This window comes from Prionailurus bengalensis, chromosome B2, assembly GCF_016509475.1.
Source record: "Prionailurus bengalensis isolate Pbe53 chromosome B2, Fcat_Pben_1.1_paternal_pri, whole genome shotgun sequence".
NCBI lineage: Eukaryota > Metazoa > Chordata > Mammalia > Carnivora > Felidae > Prionailurus > Prionailurus bengalensis.
This window is the reverse complement of record NC_057349.1, coordinates 60,089,552-60,101,004: the sequence shown is the minus strand read 5'-3', so window position 1 is coordinate 60,101,004 and position 11,453 is coordinate 60,089,552. Positions and strand designations below refer to the sequence as shown.

The window sequence follows — 11,453 nt, the reverse complement described above, 5'->3', positions numbered from 1 at the left end:
TAGTATCCCATCTCTAATAACTCTTAGACACCACTGGAATGTTTTATTCATTGATTCAGCTACATTTGTAATGTCTAGAGCCTCTGATGTCTTTACTCCTCCCTTAACACAGGGTAAATTCTATCTTCCATCATTGACCTACTCCCTTGTATATAATCTCAATTTCTCTACCACTCTCTCCTTTCATCATATGCACTTGATGCAACTACAATATTTAGTTTAACCTAAACCCTACCTATACCCCACCTGCAAACCCAATCCTGAACATGGCTGCCTGAAGGTTTTATTTAAATTCATGACCATTCAACTCAGCAACTATTTCATGTACTCTCTCTTCTTAAATTACCAAGACCCACTCTCTAATTGCCAGTTAACTGGTAATCCTACTTTTAGTTTCCCACTGAGAAAATTGAAGGCATGAGAAGAGAAATTCTTGATCTCCTGAGTATATGAATCTCCTTGCATGGGAAACACATACTCTGCCTTCTGGATGAATAGTTATTGGCGTTACCTAAGGCTTTCTCTTTCACCTCTGTTTTAATTTTTTTTTTCAAAAAAAATTTTTTTCAACGTTTATTTATTTTTGGGACAGAGAGAGACAGAGCATGAACGGGGCAGGGGCAGAGAGAGAGGGAGACACAGAATCGGAAACAGGCTCCAAGCCATCAGCCCAGAGCCTGACACGGGGCTCAAGCTCACGGAGGGCAAGAGGCAAGATCGTGACCTGGCTGAAGTCGGACGCTTAACCGACTGCGCCACCCAGGCGCCCCTCTTTCACCTCTGTTTTAAATCCTTTCCCCTCCCCTCTAATGAAATCCCCTCAGTGACTGACATCAACTTTATGTTATTCATCAATTTAAAACAGTAGTTATAAACATAGGAAAATGCTATATAATTCTAATCTTAAAAAAAAAAAACACTTTTAATACCACCTTCACTTCCTGCCTCATTTTTCCTCACTATCCATCACAAAACTCCATAAGGGGGCTTCCATTAGGTCTTGGTTTAGGTGTAGGTTCAAGGATCCCTCTCCTCCACTCTCTTATGAATATCCTTCAATCTGCATTTTTACCACTGTGCCCACACTCTACGTACCACCTATCATATCCCCTTTGCCCAATCCTGTGACCAATTGTTAGAACTGGAAATATTCCCATTATCAGTATCATTTAGTATCTTTGATCACTTTATCTTTAACCAAAATAATACTTTCTATCCCGTGAGAGTTTTAGTATCTTATTTTGTGAGGCCTTCTCTGATCTCCAACGCAAGAGGAGTCCTTGCCACTACAAGCTTCCAAAAAAGGTCTTTTTTCATATTCTCTTGGTGTATCATTTGCATGCTGCATGAATTTCCTACCACCATCTTAAGAACAAAATCATGTCTGTTTATAGTACGGTAATTCCAATGCTTAACACACTGCTTGCATACAGCAGTTTCTCAATAAATACGTTGAAATGAAGAAATGAATGAATATATATTTTATAAGATATATCTTGTTTATTTTCTCTTGTACTTCTGACACCCTATCAGTTTTATTCTGATAAAAGAGAATAAAAATCTCCAGAAATGTTTCATATATTGTGTCATCCCCATGTCTAACCATGGCATTAAATAACAGAGGGATCCAAAATAATACCTAGTTACTTTGCTTATGGAGTAGGGATAAAAAGAGTAATACTAAAATAACATTTCAGGGTAGTATATGCTCTTGTATAGGTTAGGGGTTATAAATGTGTCAGACAGAAAATTTGAAATATTACTCAATAATTCTGTTTATAAAATAAATCTATATTGATTAGTTTGGCTAGTACTCACTTTGGTGATATTTCCATCAAGAGAAGATTGACATTAAGACACTATTATAATCTGTAATTCCAGATCTTCTTGTTCTTTCTTGAACAGCCAGGTCAAATTGAGCATCAGGGTTTTTACACATTCCTATGTCTGGTACTCTTTTTTTTTTTTTCCTATGTCTGGGACTCTTTACACAGGTCTGTGTCTGATTTGTACTTTCATTTCCTTTCGTCTTTGCTCAAATAAAAATTATGTCCTCTCCCTAATAATTCCTTGCCAGCTTTATTTACTTCATAGTATTTATTATCAACTAACATACTGTGTATCTGACTCGTTTATTTTTTTCTTTGCCTCTTCTCTCCATTAGAGTGTAATCATCACATGCTCAAGGATTTCTGTTTCCTTTATTCACTGTGATATATATAGTGACTTAAAATCATCTGGCACAGAAAAGCACTCAATATATTCTGACTGGAATTAACGAGCTTATCTTCAAGTATCATTCCTCAAAAAGCAACACAACAGAGAAACCTGTTTAGGCCACTTTTTCCTCATAAATTAAGCTTATGCCAATTATAGTAACATTATATTAAGTTCACTTTCAGTTAGTTAAGGTTCATCTGCCTGGGGATGGTTGCATCCTCATCTCAAGGTAACTGTGAACTTAAAGGGGGTAACAGGTTTGCATGATCATCTTTATCCTTCTAGAAGTTTTTCACCTAAGTTTGTTCAGTTTAGGTCTGACTCCATCACTCAATGATTTTCCCTTTGATTCTTACCTGAACACAACTATCAATACGGCATTGTCTTTGATCTTTACCAAGCAAAAACATAATATTTGTGACAATTTTTTTTATTTATGACAATTCTTGCATGTGACTAGTATACTTTACTAAACTTTTAATAGAATACATTATTCCATTATTATCCATGTATTCCATTTTAATGGAATGCTTTTCTGGAATACATCACAGAAATGCTAATAACCAATTATATAGTGATCATTCTTGCTCTTAAAAGTACCCCAACTGGAGTTCTCCTCAGGTGGGCATAGTGGACACCCAGGACTCCACAATGATGTCATCTGTACCAGTGAATGAGAAGAAGCTCCTGGATTTCAAACTAGGAGAGCTGTCAAGCTGGATACTGATGTGGAATTTTTCCCCGAAAGCCATTGCTGGAGCATTTCAAAGAGGTTACTAGAAGTATTATGACAAGTATGTCAATGTGAAGAAAGGGGGCCTTGCTGGGATTTCTATGGTGCTGGCATCTTATGGGCTTTTCAACTACTGTCATTCTTATAAAGAACTCAAACATGAGCAGCTACACAAATACCACTGAAGAGGGCCAGTGCGAAGGCACATTCTGCATTTGTGACCTTGACCTTTGCTTGGCATCCTTGAATCCTTTCATATCCTAATTGAGAATTAACACTCACAAAAAGATGACTGGTACACAGGGAAAAAAATAGGACCCCAACTCATTTCTCTAACACAATTTCCAGGTCCTTGCCATATTGTCTCATCCTTCTCTAACCCCTCTCTCGATGCTCTCTACCCTCTCCTTAATCCCAGACCCACATTTCTATTTATATATATTAAACAAAGTATTTTAAGGGTTTTAATTTTTTTTTGTCTTTAGTCAGTACAAACCCTCACATTTAGTTTCAGTAAAGTAGTTTATCAAGACACACTGTTAACAAAGTCACTTCTTACCCCAAGAGGAAATCTGGTAAACATCGTATTTACTCAGTATAAATTAAAAAAAAAAAAATAGCACATAGTCGTGTAACACCAAGTCAATCAATGTGGGCTGTTTTGCTTTTTTCAATTGTGCTTCCCCTTAAAATACATACACTCACTTTGCTGAAACCACCAAGAGGCAGCTGTGTGGACAGATGGCCTGTGTTGACTACAGTGTAATAAACTATATTAAATGCAATTAACACATTTTCTTACTTCTAACAGGAAGTAGTTGAGTGTCATCTATTTCAGACCAAACTACCTTTTGGGTGTACACATGTACTCATAAATCCTCAGAAGCCATGCGTTTTTTAAGTGAGCACTTCTGTCAGCATTTATAAAAATGTCTAAACTTCTTGATGATAATTATTGCTAGTTATAAAAAATTAGAGAAAAAATATCCACACTGGCCATAATGATTTGATCAGGATGCTGGTTAAATGATGGTTTTACTTTAATAATTCATAGCTATTTAGAGTTTTTGTTAAATGGTCTTTGAGTAAAAAGATGTTTACTAAAGAAGCAACTAAATTTAATTTATGAGACAATTATGACAAAGGAAAAATAAATTTTCTTTTTTCCAGAAAATTTCTATCAATAAGGTCAAGTAACATTTACAAAAATATAAAATGATAGGTTAATGTAAATCTCAGTGTGATAAAATACTATATGTTTTAAAATAATGAGTTTTCTCACTAAATACTCGTTCATGAGAATGTGCTCTGAAAGTTTCAGTTTTGAATGACAAGTTATTGATAATATATTAGAAATTATTGAAAATTCAAAAATCCAAATAAATACAATAACAATAAAAACTTGTTGAATATTCGCTACATCATTAGAAAAGATAAGCATATCACCAGTGTATCTACTATTACTGTCCTTACTCTGTAAAGGAGAAACCTAGATACAGAGAGAGTGAATAAATTGCCCAGGATTATAGTTTGAGTGTTTTGGGCTTCAGTTCTCAGCAATCTGAATCCAAATCACGAGCTCTTAACACCATGCTACAAAGCCTGCCAATATGAGTTCCAACTGTCTTTTGGATGTAAGACTGAAACCAGCCACTAAAGAGTTTGAAAAGCATTTGTTGATTACCTGAATTGTAACCTTTTCCTTTGTATGAAATGAATATTTTTCATAGTAACCCAGATGAACATTCAAATATTGGTTATAATATTACCTAAAATAAAAAGCAAATAAAATCTATACATGTTGAACCTAAAGCCTCCAGTTTGAAAATTAATGTGCAATATAAATACTTATAATCTATGTTTTATGTGGCATTTAGAGGGGAATAATACAATTTCTAAATCATTTTTAGTAAAGATTTAAAATTATAATAAAAAGTATAACAATTTAAAATAATATAATTGAATCCTTAATAATTTACATGATGAAATGGTTTCAAATTAATGGACATTATTATGTATACAATTCCATTTTCCACAAGATCCATTATTTTCATACTTTTCTGTTTCGTATTATATATATTTGAAAGCCAGACATCATTAAACCGTCTAACTATACATGGAAATCTGTATTACTAAAGTGACTTATTGTATATTTGTATATATAAATACAAACTGTTTCAAGACATAGAATTCTCTGGAAGAGCTATCACTAGCTTTTACTTTTTAATATGTCCCTATTGAAGTTGTAATCTATAGCTTTGATATAAATTTGGTAACAACAGAAGCTTTAAAGTTAAGCAATTATCTACAATATATCATGGAAGAGGAGTAAAGCATTCTGGATTATAACACATGAAGAGCATATTTTACAGATTTAAATGCAGCACCTTTAACGTTTATTTATTTTTGGGACAGAGAGAGACAGAGCATGAACGGGGGAGGGGCAGAGAGAGAGGGAGACACAGAATCGGAAACAGGCTCCAGGCTCCGAGCCATCAGCCCAGAGCCTGACGCGGGGCTCGAACTCACGGACCGCGAGATCGTGACCTGGCTGAAGTCGGACGCTTAACCGACTGCGCCACCCAGGCGCCCCTAAATGCAGCACCTTTATAAAGACTACCTCTTTAATACAAAAGTCAAAAATATCTATATCAATTTTTCATTCTCACTTATATTTATAAAATGTCAAAGGGAATCTATTTTGGATTTAAAATTCCTTTGATGTAGGGTGCCTAGGTGGCTCAGTTGGTTAAGTGTCTGATTCTTGGTTTCGCCTCAGGTCATGATCTCACAGTTCATGAGTTCAAGCCCCATATCAGGCTTTGCTCTGACAGAGTTATCTCTCTCCTCTCTCTGCTTCTCTCTGCTTCTCTCTGTTTCTCAAAAAAAAAAAAAAAAAAAAGAAAAAAAAAAGAAAACAAAAAACAAAACAAAACTTTAAGAAATAAAATAAATAAATGGAATTAAAAATAAATAAATAAAATTACTTTGAAGTTTCTTCATGTGAAGAAATGGAATGGAATATGTGTTCTGAGATCAACCATGAAGCATCAAGGTTACTGAGCATTTGATGCCATCATTTTCAGTATTACTTTTTGAATATAAATGAACCATAAAGTAAATTACTGCAATCTCATATCCGAAGGTTAGAATTCATCTAATGCATCCTCAGCATTGTGGTAATAACAATAGAGGTACTAGAAAAAGCAGGCTGCAGTGAAAAAGACTGACACACATGGACAAATAGCAAAAAAATACGAGAAAAAAATAGCGGTGCCTGAGTGGCTCAGTTAGTTAAGTGGCCCACTCTTGATTTCCTGTCAGGTCATTATCTCATAGTTTGTGGGATTGAGCCCTTCATCAGGCTCTGCACTGACAGCACAGAGCCTGCTTGGGATTCTCTCTCTCTTTCTCTCTGCCCCTCCTTGCCTCTCTCAAAATAAATAAATAACTCTTTTAAAAAATTTGAGAAAAGATATACATGAAAGGTTAACAGTCAGTTATAAATTACGGTTGCTATAGGGATTGTAAGGAAATGTCCTTGGTAACAATTTATGGTGATAGATGTTAATTAGACTTATTGTGGTGACCATTTTGCAAAATATACCAATATTGAATTATTATGTTGTATACCCGAAACTAGTATTATATATTAATTATATCTAAATTAAAAACAATTTTGGGGGCGCTTGGGTGGCTGAGTCGATTAAGTGTCCAACTTTGGCTCAGGTCATGATCTCATGGTTTGTGAGTTTGAACCCTGCATCTGGCTTTGTGTTGACAGCTCAGAGCCTGCAACCAGCTTTGGATTCTGTGTCACCCCCTCTCTCTCCACCCCACCACCGCTCACACTCTTTCTCTCTCTCTCTCTGTCTCTCTCTCTCAAAAATAAATAAATATTAAAAAAGAATAAAAAAATATTTTTCTAGACTTTGTTCATGATGTTTGTACACTTATTCTTCTTTTTGCTCCTGGTGGATAATTTTTCCACCTTCAGTTTATCACTTAAAATCATATGGATCCATTTTCAAACATCTCAGCTTCTGTCTTGACCTTCAAAAAAACAAGGTAAATGATGTAATCTTCCTTCTACTACTTGCAATGTATTTCTGTATAGCCACGTTAAATTCTGTGTTCTTGTTTCTGTTATGTTACTATATATCTATTATCTTCAATGTTCCTTAATTTCATAAACGATAAACATACATCTTTGTCCATGGCCCTTTCTTGGCATAAAATGCAGATAATTCTATGAAGAATGCTGATACATATTTTAATTGGTCTTTAAAAAGTAATATTTGGGGCGCCTGGGTGGCGCAGTCGGTTAAGCGTCCGACTTCAGCCAGGTCACGATCTCGCGGTCTGTGAGTTTGAGCCCCACATCGGGCTCTGGGCTGATGGCTCAGAGCCTGGAGCCTGTTTCCGATTCTGTGTCTCCCTCTCTCTCTGCCCCTCCCCCTTTCATGCTCTGTCTCTCTCTGTCCCAAAATTAAATAAACGTTGAAAAAAAAAATAAAATAAAAAGTAATATTTTCCCTTAAAACATAGGGGGATTTAATTTAATAAAATGACCATTTTAATTTTACAAAACATCTCTTTCTTTATTCAGTGCTGTCTTTTCTAAAATATAGATTTAAGGTTTAACTTTCAGAGACTTTCTACAATATTTGGATTGAGTTTAAGAGATACTTTCCTAGAAACAACAACAACAACAACAACAACAAACAAAAATAGTCCAGGTCAAGGGAGATTAAAAGAGAAAGAGTGTTACCATTTCTATTTCCTACAAAGATCAAGCTGGAAAAAAGATCTTAAATCCTCAAGGAATCTTTAATTGCATCACTATGAATCATCATCATCATCATCATCATTTACTACTCATTGAGAATGAAATAAAGTTCATTATTTTTCATGAATTTCTTTGAAAAATATAATTGGAAAAATAACTTTAAATTTTATTTTATTTCTACTAATTTTGGATGATTGCTACTGTTCATGATTACATTTCTTAAATATCATTAGTTATAAACTTAATTCAGACTCCCTAATTTATGCTATACACTGAGAAGATAGTATTATATGGAATAAAAACTCATAAAAATGTCATTTTGAAGTTTTAGGATAATGATTAAAAGGTCTAGATAGTAGGGGGGCCTGGATGGCTCAGTCGGTTAAGCGTCTGACTTCGGCTCTGGTCCTGATCTTGCAGTCCGTGAGCTTGAGCCCTGCATCCGGCCCTGTGCTGACAGCTCAGAGCCTGGAGCCTGCTTTGGATTCTGTGTCTTCCCCTATCCTCTGTCCCTGCCCTGCTCGTGCTCTGTCTTTCTCTCTCTCTCTCAAAAATAAATAAACATTAAAAAAATAAATAATAAAAAATAAAAATAAATAAAAAAGGTCTAGATAGTATTGTTTAGATTAACAAAGCAATATAAATTAAAATAATGTTTCAAAGGCCTCAATTTAACAAAATGTAAATACTGGCAATACTCAGTAATATTTCTGTAGGTTAGGAAGGAAAATTTAAACACTTTCCAAGGTGGTGTGGTCATATCTAACACAATTAAACTCGTCAATATCTGTTGATTCAGCAATTCCACATTAGGTATTAACCCTGTTGAAATACTCCCAAATCATTTCCCCATTTCAATTATTGTCAAAAAGATAATTTGTATCAGAATTATTTGGAATGTTAAAAATTCAGGAAATTAGTAAAGGAAAATATTTAAAGAAATTATGATTCACCAGCACAATTATATGTTATATAATTTATATTAAGCATATTCCAAATAATCTGTTAAAATAAAAATATAAAATTTAAGGGGCACCTGGATGGCTCAGTCGGTTGAACGTCCGACTTTGGCTCAGGTCATGATCTTAGGGTCTGTGAGTTCAAGCCCCTGTCGGGCTCTGTGCTGACAGCTCGGAGCCTGGAGTCTGCCTTGGATTCTGTGTCTCCCTCTCTCTCTGACCCTCCTCCGCCAATGCTCTGTCTCTCTCTGTGTCAAAAATAAATAAACATTAAAAAAAATTTAATATAAAATTAAAAATTTTATTTTCATAAAAAGTCACATTTTAGTATATATGTATATGTAACAACATTGAAGTCCATGGATAAAAAAATCTGGAAAGATAAATATAAAAAGTACAGAGGACATGACTAAAGAATGAGATATAGATAGGTATACATATAGGATTAGGAAAAGGTGTAGGTATACATATATCTATTTCTATTTCTACATATTGTAATTTCAGATGGTATTTCAGTATTGTGACTGCTAGAATCTACTCTGTTATTTGCTTGAGACAGCTAGCCAGAAATGAGAATTATATTCAACACAGAGTGATAGAGCATTTAAATGACTGAATTAGGCATTATTATGATGATCAAGATCAAAAATAGTTTTACTCTTTTAAAATCTAATTAAACATGGAAAATGAGATAGATATGTAAAATATGTAATTGAAATTCTAGGGGTCATTCATAACTCGTGATATTCAAATAAATACAGCTGATTTTTTTTTAAATTAACGTTTATTTATTATTGAGAGACAGAGAGAGAGAGAGCATGAGCATGGGAGGGGTAGAGAGAGGGGAGACACAGAATCTGAAGCAGATTCCAGGCTCTGAGCTGTCTGCACAGACCCTGACCTGGGGCTTGAACCCACAAACCGCGAGATCATGACCTGAGCCAAAGTCTGATACTTAACCGACTTAACCACCCAGGCACCCCTATAGCTGATTTTTAATAAGTTTTTAAATCCATTCAAGACAGGACTTTAGTTAAAAAGGTAATGTGTAATTGATTTTAATTTTTTGTATAAAAATTAATGCACAAAACAGATGTTTTAATTAAAATGAGAAATATACATGTAGGTGTTAATACAGTTTCAGGAAATAGTAAGTACTCAACATTTAGAAATCATTCATCTGATTTCTTCACATTTTTTGTATATCTTTTCTGCTAATTTTCTGACAGTTACTACTGAAAGCTTTTTGTCAAACTCCCAGTTTAGTCTTTCCATATGTTATATCCACAACTGTCATTACTCTTGACCCATCATTTATGAGAATGACTACTACTTAATTTTAAGGTCTTATTTTTAAACAACACTTATTCAGAGGTAGTTCCTGAACAGTAAAAGTAATAAGAAATTCCTGGTCAGTTAGCTTATTACATAGTTATGCGAAACATATTCAGATCAATTTGCAAGTTTGTGTTATGAAAGAATTGTATTTAATTATTTGTTTTCAATTGGTATTGATAGGGTCACTGACCCTATATACTTCATTCAGCACAATGTGCCCAGTGTGAAACCTCATGACTCACAGAATAAGTACTCAATAAATTTCACCAGATGAATGAGATGGTTTTAATTATACTGTTTTGAGTTGCACCACATTCAGGCAAAATCCTGTATTCTTGATCAATTACTACATTTAAAATAATATTTTGAAACAGAAGTTATTATAAACTTAAATGCTTTTCATGAGGTCCTAAGCCTATACAAAACCATCTTTGTGCCTACTAAGCATTCTGGTAAAACACCTGGAACTTAACAGCTTGACAAAGAAGCATCTGCCCCCTTGCTTGTGCACCTAGATTATGGGTTTCAAAGTGCAACTGGGAAAATACAAAGTTGTAAAGGACTTTTTGCCACCAAAAATTAAAAAAAAAAACATGTCTGCATCAACATCATTGTTTTGTTCTTTGGAGCTTTTATTATTGCCTGACTCAGGCTTGCTAAGCTTTGACTTTCTCCTCATTGCTGAAACTTCATGAACTGCCAAAAGTCTGAGAAAAAATAGGATTCGAAGAGGGAGACAGACAACTAAATATAATACTCCTTAAAAACAGGTAGTTATTGGAGGCAGTCAAAATAGGAATCTGATAGAAGGAAAAGAAAACCTCACAAATACATTTAATCCAACTCACCCTCTTCAAGAGTATTCTTTGAATGTTGGTAACAAGAGAACACTACTGAGAAATTAGTCCCTCTATTCTACTCATCCTATAGCATCTCTGAAAGAGGACAGAAAACCTCTTGAGCTTTTAAGCTCAAATTAGAAGGGAAAACCAACCCTTTGGCCCTTTCACAAGGCCAAAAAGGGCTCATATAGCTATTACGAAGTGTAAACATTTGCTATCTTGAGTAAGAACATGTGTTTTATGGCAAAAAAACATGTAACAATGTTTCCCACTGCTTTATCAATTTCAAGCATATTTTAACCACCATTTCCAAACCTTCAGCATATATGTCAATCGCTCAGGAATGCTGTTAAAAAACAGATTCTGAGTCAGTGTTCCTGAGGTTTTGTATTTTAAGAACCTCGAAGGTGATGTTAATGCAGTTAGCTTATAGGCGTCCATTTTGAATAACAAAGATGTTAGACTATAATAATTATTTTTAATGGATTTAATTTTCACCAATAATATAATTTCATTGTAAACTATATTAGAGATTGTAAAAACTTTAAGATCCTTCTCTCATCTACTCCTCC

At 34.4% G+C, this 11,453-nt stretch overlaps 1 pseudogene; it reads left to right on the top strand.

Moving 5' to 3' along the window:
* Positions 1 to 2,871: 2,871 nt before the first annotated feature.
* LOC122488963 lies at positions 2,872 to 3,139 on the top strand (annotated as a pseudogene).
* Positions 3,140 to 11,453: the final 8,314 nt, after the last annotated feature.